Source organism: Mesoplodon mirus, assembly GCF_964341445.2.
Source record: "Mesoplodon mirus genome assembly, chromosome: 6".
Taxonomy (NCBI): domain Eukaryota; kingdom Metazoa; phylum Chordata; class Mammalia; order Artiodactyla; family Ziphiidae; genus Mesoplodon; species Mesoplodon mirus.
The window spans coordinates 139578306-139598298 of NC_138982.1; positions in this window are offsets into that span (position 1 = coordinate 139578306).

A 19993-nucleotide genomic window follows, 5' to 3' on the forward strand; every position below is an offset into this window, starting at 1 on the left:
AGTTCTTTGTAGTAGTCTCCTATAATCCTTTGTATGTCTGCAGTGTCAGTTTTGATTTCTCCTTTTTCATTTCTCATTTTACTGATTTGTGTCCTCTCCCTTTTTATCTTGATGAGTCTGGCTAAGGGTTTATCAATTTTATCTTCTCAAAGAACCAACTTTCAGTTTTATTGATCTCTGCTATTGTTTTCTTCATTTCTCTTTCATTTATTTCTACTCTTATCTTTATGATTTCTTTCCTTCTACTGTTTTGGGTTTTCTTTGTTCTTCTTTCTCTAGTTGCTTTGAGTGTAGGGTTAGATGGTGTATTTGAGATTTTTCTTGTTTCTTGAGGTGAGATTGAATTGCTATTCCCTCTTAGAACTGCTTTTGCTGCGTCCCAAAAGTTTTGTCACTGAGTTTTCATTGTCATTTGTTTCTATGTATTTTAAAAATTTCTTCTTTGATTTCTTCAGTGATCTCTTGGTTATTTAGTAGCACACTGTCTAGCCTCCATGTATTTGTGTTTTTTACAGTTTATTTTTTCCTGTAATTGATTCCCAATCTCAAAGAGTTTTGGTCAAAAAAGATGCTTGATATGATTTCAATTTTCTTATATTTACTGAGGCTGGATTTGTGACCCAAGATGTGATCTATCCTGGAGAATGTTCTGTGTGCACTTGAGAAGAAAGTATATTCTGCCACTTTTGGGTGGAATGTCCTATAAATGTCAATTAAATCTATCTGGTCTATTGTGTTATTTAAAGCTTGTGTTTCCTTGTTTATATTCTGTCTGGATGATCTGTCCATTGGTGAAAGTGGGGTGCTAAAGTCCCTACTATTATTGTGTTACTGTTGATTTCCCCTTTCATGGTTGTTAGCATTTGCCTTATGTATTGAGGTGCTCCTATGTTGGGTGCATAAGCATTTGTGCTTGCTATATCTTCTTCTTGGATTGATCCCTTGATCATTATGTAGTGTCCTCCCTTATCTCTTGTAACATTCTTTATTTTAAAGTCTATTTTATCTGATATGAGTATTGCTACTCCAGCTTTCTTTTGATTTCCAGTTTCATGGAATACCTTTTTCCATCCCCTCACTTTCAGTCTGTATGTGTCTCTAGGTCTGGAGTTGGTCTCTTGTAGACAGCATATATATGGGTCTTGTTTTTGTATCTCTTCAGCCAATCTGGGTGTTTTAGTTGGGGCATTTAACATTTACATTCAAGGTTATTATCGATATGCATGTTCCTATTACCATTTTCTTAATTGTTTTGGCTTTGTTTTTGTGGGTCTTTTTCTTCTCTTGTGTTTCCTGCCTAGAGAAGTTCCTTTAGCATTTGTTGTAAAGCTGTTATGGTGGTGCTGAATTCTCTTAGCTTTTGCTTGTTTGAAAAAGCTTTTGATTTCTCCATTGAATCTGAATGAGATCCTTGCTGGGTAGAGTAATCTTGGTTGTAGGTTTTTCTCTTTCATCACTTTAAGTATATCTGCTACTCCCTTCTGGCCTGCAGAACTTCTGCTGAAAAATCAGCTGATAACCTTATGGGGATTCCTTTGTATGTTATTTTTTCTTTTCCCGTGCTGCTTTTAATATTTTTTCTTTGAATTTAATTTTTGTTAGTTTGATAAATATGTGCCTTGTTGTGTTTCTCCTAGGGTTTATCCTGTATGGGACTCTCTGCGTTTCCTGGACTTGGGTGACTATTTCCTTTCCTATGTTAGGGAATTTTTCCACTATAATGTCTTCAAATAATTTCTCAGACTCTTTCTTTTTCTCTTCTTCTTCTGGGACCCCTATAGTTCGAATGTTGATACATTTAGTGTTGTCCCAGAGGTCTCTGAGATTGTCTTCAATTCTTTTCATTCTTTTTTCTTTATTCTGCTCCTCAGCAGTTATTTCCACCATTCTTTCTTCCAGCTCACTTATTCATTCTTCTGCCTCAGTTATTCTGTTATTGATTCCTTCTAGTATATTTTTCATTTCAGTTATTTTGTTGTTCATCTCTGTTTTTTTGTTCTTTAGTTCTTCTAGATCTTTGTTAAACATTTCGTGTACTTTCTCAATCTGTGCCTCCATTTTGTTTCCGAGATTCTGGATCACCTTTACTATCATTACTCTGAATTCTTTTCAGGTAGGTTGCCTATTTCCTCTTTATTTATTTGGTCTTCTAGGTTTTTACCTTGCTCCTTCATCTGTGACATATTTTTTTGCCGTCTCATGTTTTTTTTTTTTTGGTGGGTGGGATTGTGTTCCTGTCTTATTGGTTGTTTGGTTTGAGGCTTCCCTCACTGGAGTTTGTAGGCTGTTGGGTAGAGCTGGGTCTTGGTGGCGAGATGACGACCTCTGGGAGACCTCACTCTGATGAATATTCCCTGGGGTCTGAGGTTCTCTGTTAGTCCAGTGGTTTGAACTCGGAGCTCCCACTGCAGGAGCTTCAGCCTGACCCCTGGCTCATGAACCAATATCCCACAAGCTGTGCAGGGTGGCAAAACAGAAAAAAAGCAATAAGAAAAAAAGGAGCAGAACAATAATAAAGAGTAAAAAATAAAATTAGATAGGAAACTAACAGATGTGTTAGAAAGAATATAAAAATAAAAATATAGATGAAACAACAACTGGAAGGTAAAACAGAACCACAATAGTAAAAAGAGGAGAAAAGAAAAAAAAGGTGGAAAAGGCTTTGGCTGTGAGGGGGCGGGGCTTAGGAGGGGAAGGGTTTGGGCAGTGGGTGGGGCCTAAGCTTAGGACCCACAGGGCTGGAAAAGGCCCTGTGGGGGTGGGGGCTGGGGCTTAGGCTCAACCCTACAGAAGGGGCCCAGGTGTGCCCCTGATCTCCAAGAGTGGGGGGACCTGGCCTGGGAGCCCACCAGGCTTCCCAGGCTCGAGTGGGCGAGGCATATGCCCTGTGCTCTTCTCCCACTCCTCTGGTCCTAGAGGGCCCCTCCCGCCTGCCTCTCCTCTTCTCTGCCAGCCTCCTTCCTATGCCCCCAGGACCAACATGGCCCAGAGTGGGCCTCTGAGGATGTAGGACCTGGCTCAAGAGCTGGGAAGGCTTCCCACACTGATTGAGTGGGGAAATGCTAGCCTCACTACCCCCAGATCCAAGCCCCCGAGGGTCCCTTCAGGCATGGGGACCCCTCCCCCACCCAGCCACCCCTCAGGGGCGCTGGTCCTGTCTGACTTCCACTTCTCCTCCCCTCTCAGTCCCCCCACCTCTTACCCGATTGCTTGGGGGTTCCTCCCATCTCCTTGGACATCGAGGTCCCCCGCCAGCATCCGGCAGGTGCCCTAGTTGTGGGGAGACCCAAACTCCATGTCTTCCCCTGCCGCCATCTTGACTCCACCCCTTGCAAGCAGAGGTCTTGAATGTGTGCTTTTCCTCGCCTCTTGTGCTCCTGCTATTTATCACAAAAAGAACATGGGGAATAGACCAGAAGCCACACTGCAGCCTAGATCCACCAAAGTGCAATCAACCTGCCACAACATCTAAAAGTCAGCAAGATACAGAGTGCTGGGGTTGTGTGTTAGGCAACGGCATTGCAGCGATAGGACCTCGATGACAGATTGATGTCATAATGGAGTAATTATAGCTCAGGCATACAGAAAGGAGTCAGCCGCCATGAGGATCTGGTCTCAGACGCATCCTTGCACCCCTGGGAACTTGGACTTTCTGTGAACTGTACCGAACTCAAGGACACCATCAGTTATTTTTAAAACAACACCTGCCAACTGCAACCTTGTGGTCTCAAGGCTGTTCTCCCTTATAACTATGTAACCACCTTGGACCCCAACCAATCCTTCCTGCCAGCTTCCATTATAATTCTTGATAAACAACTCATGTAACTAACAGTGGCCTTGCAGTTTTTGCCTTTACAAGCTTTCTGCATTTTGTAGTCCTGTGGAACACAGTTCAGGTGCCCCTGGAATCCGTGTCTCCTGGGTGCGATCCTAACAAACCCCAAATAAATACCTCTTTATTTCAATCAGATCCCCATTTCTGAAATTTTGGTTAACAAACAATACTTCCAATTTCTAGTTTCGTCCTTGTATGGTTTACTTTCCCCCAACTTCTCCATCATGCCTGTCTTTGTGCCTTTGGGGATAGAGCTAGAAGCCCTGCTTGGACGTCTACTTTTTGGTAGATACAGGTCCATCAAGCAGGTGACTTCTAGAGTTCCAAGCCTTCATTTTGAGAACTGAGCTGAGTATCTCTGATTCTCTATCATTGTGTCCATATTTAATTTGTTGTTCTTTGCATTTGGAGTATAATGTAAGGAAACTTTACATGATTCACTAAATTTTCTTTAAAAATTAACACATTTTTAAAAATCACATTTTATGGAATCAGAATTTCCAGGTTCCTCCTCCTTATTAAATCAATGGCTGAAATAAACATTTTAAATAGGATTTTAAAAAGTTAAAAATTAAACAAGACTTAAAATAAGGGTATTATTATTACTGAAATGAAGCAAAATTCACATTACATAAAATCAACCACTTTAAAGAAGGGCGTTAGTCTTCTTTTTCTTTAAGCCCCCTCCTTTCATGAACAGAGCCCTTTGTTTCCCTCCCCATTCTTAGCCACATGCTTTGAAGAGGTTGAAACCCATCCCCAGCTCCAGGAAAGGATCCCTAAGTCAATCAGGGAATCCCAAGCCTCTGGTCATCAATATCTAGTTCAAGGAAGGACACAGAAACTAGTCAGAGCCAAGGAGATGCAAAGAGATCTTCCTGGAGCTGGTGGGCTTGGAGACAGTCTCTCCTCATTCTGTAAATCCACTAGGAGAGACCCTCTCTGTTCCACTGGATGGAACAGTACGAGGTAAGGATTAGAATTCCAGCAACTGCGTTTTTTTGAAAAAGTTCTAATGTTTTTTTCTTTTTACCTTTTCATCCACGAGTCTTAATCTACTCTAGTAAGTGGCCAGCCAGCTACTTCTTTCATCTTAAATGTTATGGTAAAGTGTAATTCAGGCTATGCCAGAGTCAGAAGGGGAAGGAGGGGGACGGAGCCCAGAGCAGCTAGAGAGAAAGGGGGTGGGGCTGAGGCAGAAGACTGGAAAAGAGAGGAGCTCCTGCATCCTCACTGTCCTTCTGCTCCTGGCCTGGGTTCCCTGGCTGGGGTGGGTCTAATAAGGACTCGTGTGTGTGTGTGTGTGTGTGTGTGTGTGTGTGTGTGTGTGTGTGGCGGGGAGGGTGGGGGCACGCATACTCCCCAACATCCATCAGTTCAATCAGTTTCTAATTGCACATACAGAATCCAAGGGTTCTGCACCCTTGGATTCAACCAACCGCAGGGCAAAAACATTTGGAAAAAGATTCCAGAAAGTTACAAAGAGCAAAAGTTGAATTTGCCACACACCGGCAACTATGTACACAGCACTTATACTGTATTTACAACTATTTACATCGCGTTTACGTTGTACTCAGTTTTACAAGTAATCTAGAGCCGATTTAAAGTATACGGGAGGATATGTGTAGGTTACGTGCAAATACCATGCTGCTTTGTTTTGTATGAGACTTGAGCATCCCCGGGGTTTGGTATCCTGGGGGAGAGGTGTCATCCTAGAACCAATCCCCCTTGGACCCTGAGCGACAACTGTAATCTTGGAAGTAGTGGAGGAAAAATGGAACTAACAAGCAATGAGGGGTTATTTATTTTTCATTTCTGCTTTTTTGCCTTTGCATCTTCAGGTGGGAGGTGAAGATGCTGGAAGTCATTGACTTTGATCCGTCTTACACTTCTTACCTTCTGCTCAGGCTTGGGGCATTTTCCTCACTTGTGAGATGAGTCTGTTTGACTTAGGGTGGGTTATAATCCTCCTCTCCCACATCACAGTGCACCTGGGCTTGCTGTGGGTCTGATTTCTATTTTGGTCCACACGCATGAGTCTATGGCTGTGGTCTGGGGACTCCTGGGTGTCCCCGAGATACTGCAGAGGGCCTGAAAGGTCAAAACTATTTTTCATGATGATCCTACCACGTTATTAGCTTTTGTTCATTCTCATGAATGTAATGTGGGGTTTTCCAGAGGTCACATGATGTGTGATATCCCAACAGATTGAATGTAGATGTGGACATGAGATTCCAGCTGACATTTAAGAGATTTGCAAAAATTTAAAAGAATGCCACTCTTGCAATGTTTTTCTTTTATGAAAATATAATTATTTTTCATAAAATGTTATTTCCATGAACATGTAATGGGCTTAATGTTTTAAAAATCTCTTAGTTCTAATGTGGTGAATATTAACGACTATTCTCCACATCAGCAAAAGCTTTTTGGGGTCCTTAAATGGAGGAGCTAAACCCAAAAGCCAGAGGACCGCTGCTCTAGGGTCAGAGTATCTACACTTCCTCACTACACGTCTGTGCTCAGCCTTGTGGGAATAAAAAGAGAAGGTTGCAGACGGGGCCCTTGGGCATTTTGCCTCTTCTCTGGACAAGGGTCTGAGCCGGTCTGCCCTGTGGGATTGCCCATCGTGGGTCTGCTCTCGTGGGCACTGAGCCTTTCCAGTGCTGGGCCTTCCAGACCACCTGCCTCCCACTCCGGCCCCAGAAGCATCCTGAGAACCTCAGGAGGAGTCATTTGCACTGAGAGACTGAATATAGCATGGAGAGACCATGTAGATATAAGTAGAACCTCTGCAGCTACAGGCCCCAAACGCCCAGGACTTGGTCAGTGACTGCCAACTTCCCTAAATTTTGCCCTGACTTCCAGCTCAGGACCAGCCAGAGAAAGCTAAACATGCGCTTTTCTTAACCAACCGCATAGGATGCCCACTTCTAGTCAGCTGCTTCCAGCTTCCCTGTGCCAGCAGCCTCCCATCAGGGCCCCCCTGAAGCCTCCCCTCTCGTTCATGCTAAAGCTTTCCCACTTCCTGCTTTGCTTGCCTTTGAGTCTCTGCCAGAGGCAAGTGTTATGGGTTGTGTCCCCAAGAAATTCACTTTTTTTTTCCCCTGCCGCATGGCTTGTGGGATCTTAGTTCCCCGACCAGGGATTGAACCGCGGGCCCTCGACAATGAAAGTGCTGTGTCCTGACCACTGGACCGCCAGGGAAGTCTCAGAAATTCATATGTTGTAGTCCTGATGCTCAGCAGCTCAGAATGTGACCTTATTTGGAGATAGGATCATTGAAGATGCAATTAGTTAAGATGACATCACACTGGAACAGGGTGGGCCCCTAACACAATACGACTGGTATCCTTAGAAAACAGAGACGTTTGGAAATGGATCTGCATAGAGCTCTGCACCGAGACCCGGGGATGCATTTACTAGTCAAGGAGCACCAAAGGTTGCCAGCAAGCCACAGGAAGCCAGGAGAGATGCTTGGGGACCTTCTCCCTAACACCTTCAGAGGGAGCACGGCTCTTCTGATTCCATGCTTTCAGACTTCTGGCCTCTAGAACCATGAGAGAATGCATTTCTGCTGTTTCAGACCCTCAGTGGTGGGCGCCTTGTTACAGGAGCCTTAGCAAATCAATACAGCTCCCTTGCTATAGCAAGCTGGGAAGAAACGAGAGCCTTTGCCTGCTCTCACTGGGTGGTCTTCATCTATTTCCACAGCACCACATCCCTGCTGGGAAGGACAGGTCTTCAGATGGAGTTAGCAGGACCCCAGACAGCCAGGCTTTCAAAGGGTCAAAGGCTGCTAGAAGCCGTTTCTCAGGCTAGGGGTACTGGGCCTTGACACAGCCCGGGGGATGACCTGAGACGGTCCCATAGGCTCCGGACTGACCATCAGTGCTCCTGTTCCATCACCTCTGTGGTTTGTTACCAAAGAACTTCCCATGAGACAGTGAGAGGCCTGGGCCTTGGCTCAGGGCAGGGGTAGGCTAGCTGCCCAGCTGGCTGCACCCTGATCCCAGGGCCCGGGTGCTCACAAGACAGCTGGAGCCCTGGAATTCCATGCTGCTGTTTTACTCCCATTTTGTAAAGCATTTGGGCTCATTCAAAGGTGTCCGTTTGGCCTTCCATGTGCGTGGGGAACAAGGGTCTCCTCACATGGCACGCAGAGGCTGACTGGAAACAAGTTATTTTGAGACCAGCACAGTCTGTATGGATAACAGTAATAGTATTTTATTGCTGAAGTCGTGTGAGAAATGTTGGGCTTGGGGGGAGAAGAATGCAGATGAGTTTAAAAATAGAAGGCTCTAATTAGCCAAGCACGGATTCGTTCTGGAAGATATCGATTACTACGGCAACCACACATCCCACTTTCTCCAGGACAGCCTTCGTTCTGTGGAATTGGATTCTTTTCAGTTAAGGTGATCTGTTAAATGTCTAAATGCAGCTTACTGTTATGGAGTTGTACGACGTTACACACACGTGAATTCACAAATCCAAACAAACACTCTGCCGTGTCATCACTCAATTTCTTTTTTTTGTTATGGAAATATAGGCATTGTAGCTGTGGTCTTTTCCTATAGGTTAAGAACTAGTTATAAAGCAGAAACTAATACACCATTGTGAAGCAATTATATTCCAATAAAGTTGTAAAAAAAAAAAAAAGAACTAGTTACGAAGATAAGAATCCAGGAGGACGTGTGTCAGATGTGGGGCTGCTGATAAGGTGTGAAGTGGGGAGTTAGGCTTAAACTTCTCGGTTGGAGAGCTGGACGTTTTTTATTGGACGTAAATCCAAGCGGCCAGTTTTCAAGTCTTTGCTCTGTTCTGAAAGTTGTGTCTCATGGAATTCCAGAGTGGTTCTGCAGGGCACACGTGTGTGAGCTGCTCTGGGTGTGCTTACCCATGAAGTGACGGGCGTGCGATGAATGGGATTTGCACGAATGCGTCCCTGCAAAGCCCAGAGCCCAGAGCTTGGGGCTAAAGAGGCCAGAGCCCCTCGGGTGGGTCACGCGTTGGACAGGGCGTAGGAAGCCATCTGTCCATTTCCTGCCTCGGTTCTCAGAGGAGGTGATGGCTGTGTTGTCCGGGGGTTGGAGGGGAATACAGGGCAGCAGGAGTCCAGGAGGCGAGGCCACTGGGGGTGCGGGTGGGAGACACCCACTCTCCGCTGGTGGATGGTCGGTCATCTTAGCACCGGAAACCTCCCTTTTGGAAACTTGCATGTTTGTTGCTATTTGTATTTTCAATAAGGATTCCCCTTAGTTTTCTGCAGTCTTAGTTATATTAACATTCTTTTGCAAATAGCAGCTAATTTTGGTTATCCTCAGGGAATAAGAGGAAAGAGACTTTGATGTAGGACTGGAATTTTGATGGGCATCATGGAAATCAGAGTTAACATAAACAACAGCACTCCAAGGGGAAAGTTAATCTTGGAGGGAAGAGCCTGGGAGCGCTGGAGATGAGCTGAAAATGCACCTTTGTCTATGCGGGATCCCTCTCGAGTGCTCCTATGCTCGAGTTTTTTGAGGGGTTTGCACTTTGGTTTTACAAGGAAGCCGTTCTGTGTTCTGACTGTGTGCCGCCCTAGGAGATGGCATGTCAAAAAACTCGCCTCCAACACTACTCTTGGTTTGTAAAACAGTAAACCCATCTCTCAACGTGTGCTTTGTGGACCAACAGCATGGGAAGCTCCTGGGGGCCTGTAACTGGCAGAATTCCAGCAGACTGAACGTCTGAATCTGAATCTCTGGGTCTCTGGGCCTGGGGATGTGCATTTTCAGCTCACACCAAAGTTTAAGAACCTCTGCTGCAAAATCTCAGCAAGTCCAGCTGAACTCTGAACCTAGCCTGACCTCTGCAGCCCCTTAAAGGGGAGGATGCTTTCAGAGCGCCGAGGCCACGTGCCCCAATTCCTTCCGCCTAAGTGGCGTGGGCACGTGTGCGCCTTTGTAAGGCTAAGGCCCAGCCGAAAGAGAACAACAGGCAGACATGCCCTGGGTGGGACTCAGAAGACGTGCCGTTTCCAAAGAGAGCGACACTAAACCCCGCTGATGACTCTGTGTCTAGCCGTGTGCCTTATACAGAGCGCGGAGGCCCCGGGAAGGATCTACGGGGGAACAGACCGAGCGGCGCTCCTGAAGGCACCTTGTCCACAGTGTCACCATGTGTCTGCATCTGTCTTTGTTTTTTTTGTTTGTTTGTTTTTTTTTTTTTTTGCGGTACGCGGGCCTCTCACTGTTGTGGCCTCTCCCGCTGCAGAGCACAGGCTCCGGATGCGCAGGCTCAGCGGCCATGGCTCACGGGCCCAACCGCTCCGCGGCTTGTGGGATCTTCCCGGACCGGGGCACAAACCCGTGTCCCCTGCATCGGCAGGCGGACTCTCAACCACTGCGCCACCAGGGAAGCCCCTGCGTCTGTCTTTGGAGAGCGCCCAGCCCGGCGTGGTGAACAGCTGATACATGCTTGTCACAAGCAGAGCTGGGCAGCTGAGCCATCTTCACATGGGAGCAAACATCTGGAATGGTTTCTTGTGGCAGTGGGACCGTCGCTGGTCTTACCGACAGAGGCAGAGGAGAAACCACAGAACCTCATTAGGTCCTGCAGGAGATCCGGCAGCGGTGCCAGGATACGTAAGTTGAGGTCAGTCCCACCCTCCCCCACTCCCCCTTCCCAGGTGTCACCTTCTTAGTCATATCTTGACTCCTCCCTCTGAAAGGGCACACCCTCTCTTCCCTTGCGCTGCTTTACGTTTCCTCAAAGTGTTCCTCCACACCCACCGGCATAAACGCACGTGCTCAGCATCACTCCCTCACTGGACGCTGGGCCCCGAGGGCAGGCTCCCAGGCTGTCCTGGTCATCACAGGATCCCCGGTGCCTAGAGTGCTCCTGGCGCGTGGAGGTGCTGGAACAGTGTTTGTTGAATGAATCAATGGTAGACAAGATGCTCAGAGGAAGAGCCATGGGCTCCTTCTCGCCCCTCTGAGTGATACCTGCCCACTGCAGCAGGAAATCTCCAAGTCAACGCTGCGAATGAAGCTGAGCAGTGTGAGTGTCTGGCAAAGCTGGCTGGATACGGCAGGGGTGTAAATCTGCAGTTGTGGATTGTACACTCCTAGGCCTCATCCTTGGGCAGAATCCCATCCACGTGGAACCCCAGGTGGTCTTGACAGTGTCCCCCGACACACACGGCACTCACCTGCCCCTTGTACCTGCCATTCATCAGAGGGCTCCAATTCTTTAAGGCCAGCTCGAGGCCGTCCAGGGAGCACAGTTCCTTCTGACGTCACCAACCCATCCTGATCTTTGCTGACTCCCAGTGCCCATGGCCTTGGGGCCGTGTCGCCCAGGGCAGCTCTGCCTGGCTCTGGGTCTTGTGAGGTGAGAAGCAAGTGGGATTGATGGACCCCTGGGTGCAGGGTCTGGGCATCTTTTATCATTTAAAAAATTTTATTTTCTTTATTTTTTTTGCTGCATCGGGTCTTAGTTTGCGGCTCGCGGGCTCTCTCGTTGAGGTGCTTGAGCTCAGTAGCTGTGGCACGCGGGGGCTTACTTGCCCCGCAGCATGTGGGATCTTTGTTCCCCAACCAGGGATCGAACCCGTGTCCCCTGCACTGGAAGGTGGATTCTTTGCCACTGGACCACCAGGGAAGTCCCTGGGCATTTTTTAAAATCCCTCAGACCACCTTGTAGGTGTGGGGTCCCACAGAGGCTCACGTGGAGCCCCTGTTGGTTGTTTAATTGTTCATCCTCCATCCCTGGAGGTACCACAGTCCGTTTTCTCCCATCTTCCTCTCTTTAAGTGACTAGGATGTGAGGGACCCTTTGTTGAGCACAAGAAATGTTTATCAAACAGATGCACGTAGCTGAAGAATTATCTAGAACTGAAAGGCACAGACGGTGAGGGCTGTCCCTCGAGCCAGTCCTTTCCCCTCATAGCCATGCTTCCCAGAAAACCATTTCACCCTTTGAGCTGTTGCTTCTGGGCATTACCTCCTGTGTTAATTTCCTGTGGTTGCTTTAAAAACTACCACAAACTTAGTGGCGACAACACAAATCTGTTATCTTACAGTTCTGGAGGTCAGAAGTCTGCAATGAGTCTCACTGGGCACACGTCAAGGTGTCGGCTGGGCTGTGTTCCTCCTGCAGAGGCCGGGGGAGAACCTTTTCCAGCCTCGGGAGCCCGTCCACAGTCCTTGGAGTGTGGCCCTTCCTCCGACCCCACAGCCATGGTCACATCACTCTGACCTCTGCTTCCATGGTCTCACCTCATTCTTGATCCTCTCGCCTCCCTCGTCCATCTTTTAAGAACCCTTGTGATTACACTGGGCCCACTGGGATGATCTGGGATCATCTCCCCATCTCAAGGTGGTGACTTCCATCACATCAGCAAAGTCCCTTTTATCACGTAAGGCACCGTAGTCACAGGTTCCAGGATCTGGACGTCTTTGGGGACCATCACTCTGCGGATCACACGTCCATATGTGCCGATACTGTCACTCCCTGACACCCATCTTTTCCGCATTATCTGTTGATTTCTTATTACTGGACTGGAGGATTTCACTCTCAACATCTTTATTCACCTCCTCCCCTTATACTCTCAGTGTGTTTTTCTGACAATGTAACAACTGTTCCCTGCTGAGCCAACTCATATACTGTGATTTCATTTCCTTTCTTGTAGAGCATTTTCTCCCCTGGACTTCTACTTGCCTTGATCTCTGTCCTACAATTTAGTATGGTCATATTCCCGTGCTTTTCCTGGAACGCTCCCTGTGAGAGCCTTCTGACCTCAGGTCCCATAGGGTTTCTGGGCACCGCACAGCATGGTGGTTGGCTTTTAAGCATGAGAGAGACATTCTGAGAGAGAGACAGAGAGAGACACACACAGAGAGAAGGAGGAGAGAGGTGGGGAGAGAGGTGGAGAGAGAGGTGGGGGAGATGATGTGTCGGGGGGGATGGTGGAGAGAGAACACTGGGAAAAGTGGGAACACAAGGGGAACCCCCTGCCCTTGGACCAGGCCTTGAAGTCAGCAGTGTTGCTTCTGCTGCATTCTAGTCCTCACATTCTATTCCCAAAGACCCTCTGAGTTTCAAGGGGGGTAGGGGATAGACACCATCTCCTAAAAGGAGTATGTTACCTCCTGGAAGGATATGTGAGACCAGAAATATTACATTGACAATTTTGGAAAATATTAACCTACCATACAGTGTAACACAATTGTTTTTTTTTTTTCTCAAACAAGAAATTTGTTCTCTAAGAGAGACTGGTGCCAGCTGAATAAAAAATATTTTTTATTCCACTCCACTTGCTTTGCACTGTACACCCAAAATACAGCTTCTATTTCCTTGTGTGCACAAACCACATTGTCATGAGCTTTTAAGAGAACTTTCTCTCATGCTATTTGCATCTCCTTTTTTTTTCATTTTATATAATCATTTTTCTTTGCTCACTGTTAGAAAAATTGCTTTTAAAATAAGTAATCATCTTCTTTCAAAGGATATATCCAGAAACAGTTGTACTTCCTAAAAGTCCTTCAGTAATTTGTTTTATCTGAGAAAATATAAGGTGTTTTGACAGATAGATATCTTTTGGGGGGGATTTTTTTTTAATTCAAACAGAAAGTCACAAAAATTATCATCCTAATCAGTTCACTCAGTCCTATGTAATTAATTTTTTTTTCATCTTGATCTTTTGTTAGCACTTTTATGAATTCATCAGTTTTCCATTAGAGTTCTGAAAATGCTTATTCATTCAGTTCAGCAGTATAGTCAGTTACCAGAAACCTGTAGTTGTCAGAGTCTTTTCCATGAATTCCTTGAAGATGAAACACTTTTATAGGAACATTTTTGCAAAAGCATCAGAGTACACCCAGAACTGTCTGTAAATGACAAAAGACTTGAAAATGACCACGGTTAAAGATTTGATGAAAGTTCATAATAATGCAATTGACAAGGAAATTTAGTTATTTCTGAGATATACATTTTAAAGTAATAACTAGAATTATGACTTATAACATACCAGAACATATATTTTTAGAAATTTCATGTAATGTCTGAAACATTTATGTTAACATATTTCCATACAAATAACCCAAAGAAAGTTTAGTATTAGTTTTTTTTTTTTGTTTGCTTTTTTTATACAGCAGGTTCTTATTAGTCATCAATTTTATACACATCAATGTATACATGTCAATCCCAATCGCCCAATTCAGCACACTACCATCCCCACCCCACCGTGGTTTTCCCCCCTTGGTGTCCATATGTTTGTTCTCTACAGACAGATAGATTTTTGTTTCATGAGAAGGCTGATGTTAGGACAATGGCCATGCAAACTGTGACCACACCCTGTCACCCCCCCACCCCCCCACCCCCTGTCCCCAGCTTATTTCAAAAACAACTCTTTGGAAAATAATTTTAAGCAACAATATGATACAAGTTTAATTACAATATGGTATATAACATTTGGGCCAGTTGACCCAAATCAACATTAAATCGAAACCTCCGATTATTTAGGCAAAAAGCAAACCTAATAAAGTACGTGTGGATTTCACGGTATGTAAAATATTAAAATCATCATGCCATAGCAAGCCGGGGATGCCTGCAAGCCCCTCTGCGATTATGTATTGTGAGTGCCCCTGAGGTCACTCACGCAAGGAAGCCTTACTTCTTTGAGCCCTACTGATGCAGGGGCTGCTTGGACCTTGGTGACACCTCAGTGGCTTTTTTTATCTTAGGTCCTGATCACAGAGTAGATTGTGTTTGGTGCTTGGGGAGCCTCAGCCTGATCAATGGCCTGTGCGACCCTCTGCCATGGAGTGTGTCCGAGTGTGTTTTCCATTCTAGGCTGCCTTGTATGGCGGTGCATGTCATGCACTGAGCAACTCCAGGGGCACCATTCCATCACTATCATCTTAGGTCAGTTTTCTGGCAGCCAGCAGTATCTTGAGGAAGGGGTGCCTTTTCCTAATTCGTGCAGAGGTGCCTGCTGCCTGGGAGGCGAAGGAATACTGCGACTGGAATCAATGAATTGCAGGATAACCCTACCTCTTCTGCTTCATGGCTGTGTGACTGTCCTCTGAGTACTAGTCTGCTCAGGTTGCCATGACAAAGTACCACAGACTGGGGGGCTTAAACAACAGACATTATTATTTTCTCACAGTCCTAGAGGCTAGAAGCCTGAAGATCGAGGTGTCAGCAGGGTTAGTTTCCTCTGAGGCCTCTCTCCTGGTTGTGTAGATGGCCATGTTCTCCAAATGTTCACATGGTCTTTCCTCTGTGTGTCTTTCCTTTCCAGGTCCTAATCTCCTCAGGAAGACAAAGACTGGTCATATTGGATTAGGGCCTCTCCCTAATGACCTCATTTAACCGTAATTACCTCTCTAAAGACCCTCTCTCCAAATATGGGGGGTTAGAACAACATATGAATTTGTAGGGGGAAACAATTCAGCCTAGAACTCTGTGCCCCAGCGTCCTGATCTAGGGCTTGTAATGATAACCTTCTTAAAGGAAATTATGGGAAAGTACTTTGCAGACTGTAAAGTGCTGTGCAAATATGAAGTGTTGCTACCTCCTTTGTCCTCCTGACCTGTGCCTGGATCCCTGATGTGATTGCTTAGATCTTGAAGAACTACTAGGCAGAGTCCAGCCCCTAGAAGGTGGGAAGAGCCAATAAGGGGTGGTGCGGCTGGGGCCCGAGGTGGTGGCTCCCTCTTCCCGCATCGGGGAACTCTCTTCCCTGCCACCCCAGCTGTGGATGCTGGTGCTTACTCAGTGGATAGTCAGTGGGTACCTGCTCTGTGCCATGCCTCTGGTGGGAGGGAGGGGGCAGTGTGGAGAAGGAGGAAAGGGAAGGGATGTCCTTACCAAGATGTAAAAGGCCCGAGAGTTCTGGGTGCACTGGCCTTCCATATAGTTAGAAGTGGTGGCGTCTTTCCTGGGGGACCAACCAGTTACTGGCGACTGGCTCTGCCTTCCCTGAATCACATCAGATTCTGAGCAATATGAGCAAGCATTTGTCCGGGGAGGGGCGGGGGCAAAGATGATGGATTTAGTTTCCTCTGGACCACTTGCTTTATTTATTTATTTATTTTTGCGGTATGTGGGCCTCTCCCTGTTGTGGCCTCTCCCGTTGCGGAGCACAGGCTCCGGACACGCAGGCTCAGCGGCCATGGCTCACGGGCCCAGCCGCTCCACAGCATGTGGGATCTTCCCAGACCGGGGCACAAACCCGTGTCCCCTGCATCGGTAGGCGGACTCTCAACCACTGCGCCACCAGGGAAGCCCCTTTTGCTTCATTTTGATGATAACATTTCTCAAAATTTATGGAAGTGCTCTTGCTTTCTGAATCTACCCTTTATTTCTAGAAGAGTGAGGAAGGAATGTCAAATCTCTTCCTCAGATGATAAATGATAAAGCTCTTCCTCCGCACCCCTTCTGCAACCTCCACACTCTCAACCTGGGCTTTGAAATCAGGAGTCTGAGCAGATGAAGAGATAGGAGTCAAGAGCATGTCCAAATAGAATAATTTTTCCTGTTTTAATAATAATGTTTATCACCTTGGAGTTCTTAGTTTCTTCTTTAGAGCCAACACAATTGATTCATCAATTTGTTTTCCTTTTTCCTTTGACTTCATGGCTCTTTCTCATTATTTCCTGAGTATGGCTTTGCTTTGCTTTCCAGAATGGGTAACAGAAATGGTTCTGATGAATCCTGGGAGAGGTCAGGTCTTACTCTCTGATGACACAGCTGCTCAGAGGCAAGTCTGGCCAGTAGAGAGCGCTGGGATTCCTGTTCATGTCCCTGGTATGTGGCTACATGGGGCCATGAGCATTCAGTAGGCTCATGTGGTCTCAGAACCCCACAAAGGGAAGAAAAGCACCCCTCTAAGGCTTGGGGAGTATTAAATGAGTTGGAGAAACCAGCTTATAACTTTCTGAGTGATCCGCACCAAGTGGAAAGAGCCCCTCTTATACTCTCTTCAGAGGCCCTAGTGGTGGGGGTGAGGAAGGAGGCTTCCCCCTTCTTTGTGTCCTCTCTTCCCTCTCCCTAGGAACCCAGCGCTTTAAGTTACCTCCTCTCCTATCAGGAAATCAGGGATTTAGTGTCTTTTATCTATTAAAGAATCCAGAGAGGATGATTCTTAATCTCAGAGAATCGCTAATGGAATTTCAGGCATTTGCACAGTGTTTTAAATGGTAGGGCAGCCTCTGACTCACCTGCAGATGGCCGAAGTAGACTGGTTTGGCTCTGCCAGGTATCCTGGTGGGCCTGAGACAAATGTTCATTTGACATGAATGGGTTTAAGTTGGGACAGTGTTAATAACCCCTGAGGAGTTCGCTCAGAGAAGTGTATCTGAGGGAGGCCATCTTTCACTCTTGCCCGTCTCTGTGGTTAACAAGTGGCCCCTCGTAGCCAGAGCGTTCTCGTTACAGCTGGAGTCCATGGTGGGCCTCCTTGTTCCTCCAAGGCCCTGGGGCTGGAAGGCTGGCTCCAGGGGCGGCACCAAGCCAGAGGCATGTGAGGAGCTCTGGTGGGTACTGCTGACAGGCCGTCTTCTCCTGGGGACTGGAGGTTGGGTTTGGCAGCTGGCACATCTGGGGCCGGGGATCAAGCGTGCAGCCCACTCCCTGATGAGTGCACAGGGGCACTGAGCTGAGCCTTTCCCCTCAGACCTCAAGGCCCACCTGCCGGCCTGAAGCTGGTCACTCACAAGCAGCTGAGATGCAAAGTCTGGCTTGGTGCAACCTTGGGCAAGTTCTTCAAACCTGTCTGAACTTCTTTCCTTATCTCTAAAATGGGGACGAAGCCTGCCCTGCAGGGTAGTTATAGGACAGGTGAGGTGATCTGGGGAGAAGCTGGAGCCTTTGTGGGATGCGCAGACACGAGCTGCTCTCACCACATCTTCTCAGATGGGGTTGACCCCGGATTTCCTTCTGGAACATACTCCCATGTCTCAAGGTTTCCAGTGGGCGGAGGGTAGGTGGTGACAAAGATGTTTTAAAACGGGATCCTAAGTCTCCAGTGACACCCGTTAACCCAGTCACTACTTCCGGCCCTGGGAAGTGCAGGTCAAGGGCCTGGGGGAGGCGATTGACACCAGGGCGGCGTGCAGCCCCGCGGAGCGCTGCTGTCCTGGCGGGGAGGGGCGAGCCGGCTGCAGCTCCCTCCCACACTCTCGCCCTTGCCCTCCCCTGGTGGCGCCCCCTGCACACTACGCCGGAGCCCCGGAGCTTCGCAGCCTCTATTCTGGGGTGTGGCTGCAGGCGGCGCGGGACGGAGGAGACGACAGGCTGTCTGAGGTGCTCTCCCGAGCAGACCCTCACACTGGTGGTGCCAGCACCCTTTCGCCACGTTGGGCCGAGCTGCGAGGCGGAAGGCGGAAGAGGCTGCCTCCGGCCGGAGGTCACGTGACCTAGAGCCCGCGGCACCGATTGGCCGGACTCTCCCGGGCCACGCCCCGAGGGCCGGGCCCTTCGCTGCAAGAGGAGGTGCGGCCGCTGGCGAAGTGGCGTCCTCAGGTGCACTTGCGTGGGGACAGGTGGGCTTCTCGGCTTCCGGGTCATGTCGGTACCTGTGCTGCTGCGTCTCTGGTGGCTGGACACATTAGCTGTGCTGAGCTTGGCGTCCTGCAGGGCAGCTCTCCGGAATGGGGCTTTCTAGAGACTGCTCCAGGGCTGCGCTAGGGAAAGCAAGCCCTCCACACGGGGTCACATCCTCGCCGTGCCCCGTGACGTGGTGCCCGAAGAAAGCCCTCACCGCCGTGAAGGAACTCTCCCAGGAAAAACCTTGCAGAGGCCATCTTCCCCTCCCCGCAGTATCCAAGCCTGGTCCCAACTTGCTTTTCACTCCTGTTCCCCGTGGGGAACGCAGATTGGACCTCAGGACACCCCGCCTTCCCCCGCCGCACCCCACCCCCCGCCCCGGCTTCCCCAAGGTTGCTCTTCAGTGAGACGTGTACTGTGACTCACGGTTGCAGGCATTATTTCTCTCCGTCCTGGCAGAAGGTGGCAGGCTGCTGCTGGCTTCATTCCTGTGTCTGGCAAATCACAGATGTGATTTCTGAGTGAATTTACAGCGGAGCCTGCTGAGGAGTCCCACGAGCTCTGCCTGCATGACCAGCGGGTCTCGCTCCTCCACATCATCCTCCAGCTCGCTGCAGCGCCAAGCAAGGTATAAGCACCGACTCAGGAGACCTGCAGAAAATAGGGAACCCTGCCCAGTGGGACTCACAGTCTGGAAAGGGAGAGAGAACAGGCCCTTCAACAATTATAGTGCAATATGCCACAGCTTCCACGGCCAAGTAGCCCCAGTTAGGCATTTATTTGTCAAATACAATGACCCTGTAAGTTAGATGTTACCTTCGTTTCACCCAGGAGGACTCTGAGACTCAAGAAGTGAGACCTTGTGAAACTACTCTTGTTTTCTTCCCATTCATCAACTTCTAAGATATCACCTGTTTTAGTTTTAAATGGTTGAAGTCCTTTGCGGTCCCCTCCACTTTATAATCAATACCAATGTTTCCTCAAAACCAACAGGGGTTCTTAACCCCTATAGGACCCTTGTCTTCACTGACTTTTTTCTGAAGAAACTTAACTCCAGAACTTCTGATTGAGATCTAAGGATATCACAGTGGATACTTTATTCCATGGAACTCCAGGTTTTCAATGTGAGAGAAAAGGAAAGGGGGACAGGAGAGCAGACTACATTTTCCAATGAACTGTGGGAGGGTCCCTGACCCAGGAGACAGGGTCCAGGTGGCGTTTATGGGGGCGCACATATGGAAAAGGCGAGGGAGCTTCCATGGAGGAAGAGGAGAGAGAGAGAGAGGGAAATTTTAGAGACTTTGCAATGTAAAGCACTGTGTTGCATCTTCAGAAATTCCTACAGAAGAGTCTACATTATTTTTCAAGACTTCTGGGGTTGATTTATTTTATTTTATATTTTGTTATTTTATCTAATTTATTTTTGCTTCAACCTGCAGAGGAAGACTTCAAGGCACTGCAGGTATATTCTGGCTATCTAAATTGATCAGAATATGAAAACACATTTAGGGACTTCCCTGGCGGTCCAGTGGTTAAGACTCTGTGCTTCCAATGCAGGGGATGCAGGTTCGATCCCTGGTCAGGGAGCTAAGATCCCACGTGCCTTGCAGCACGGCCCAAAACAAA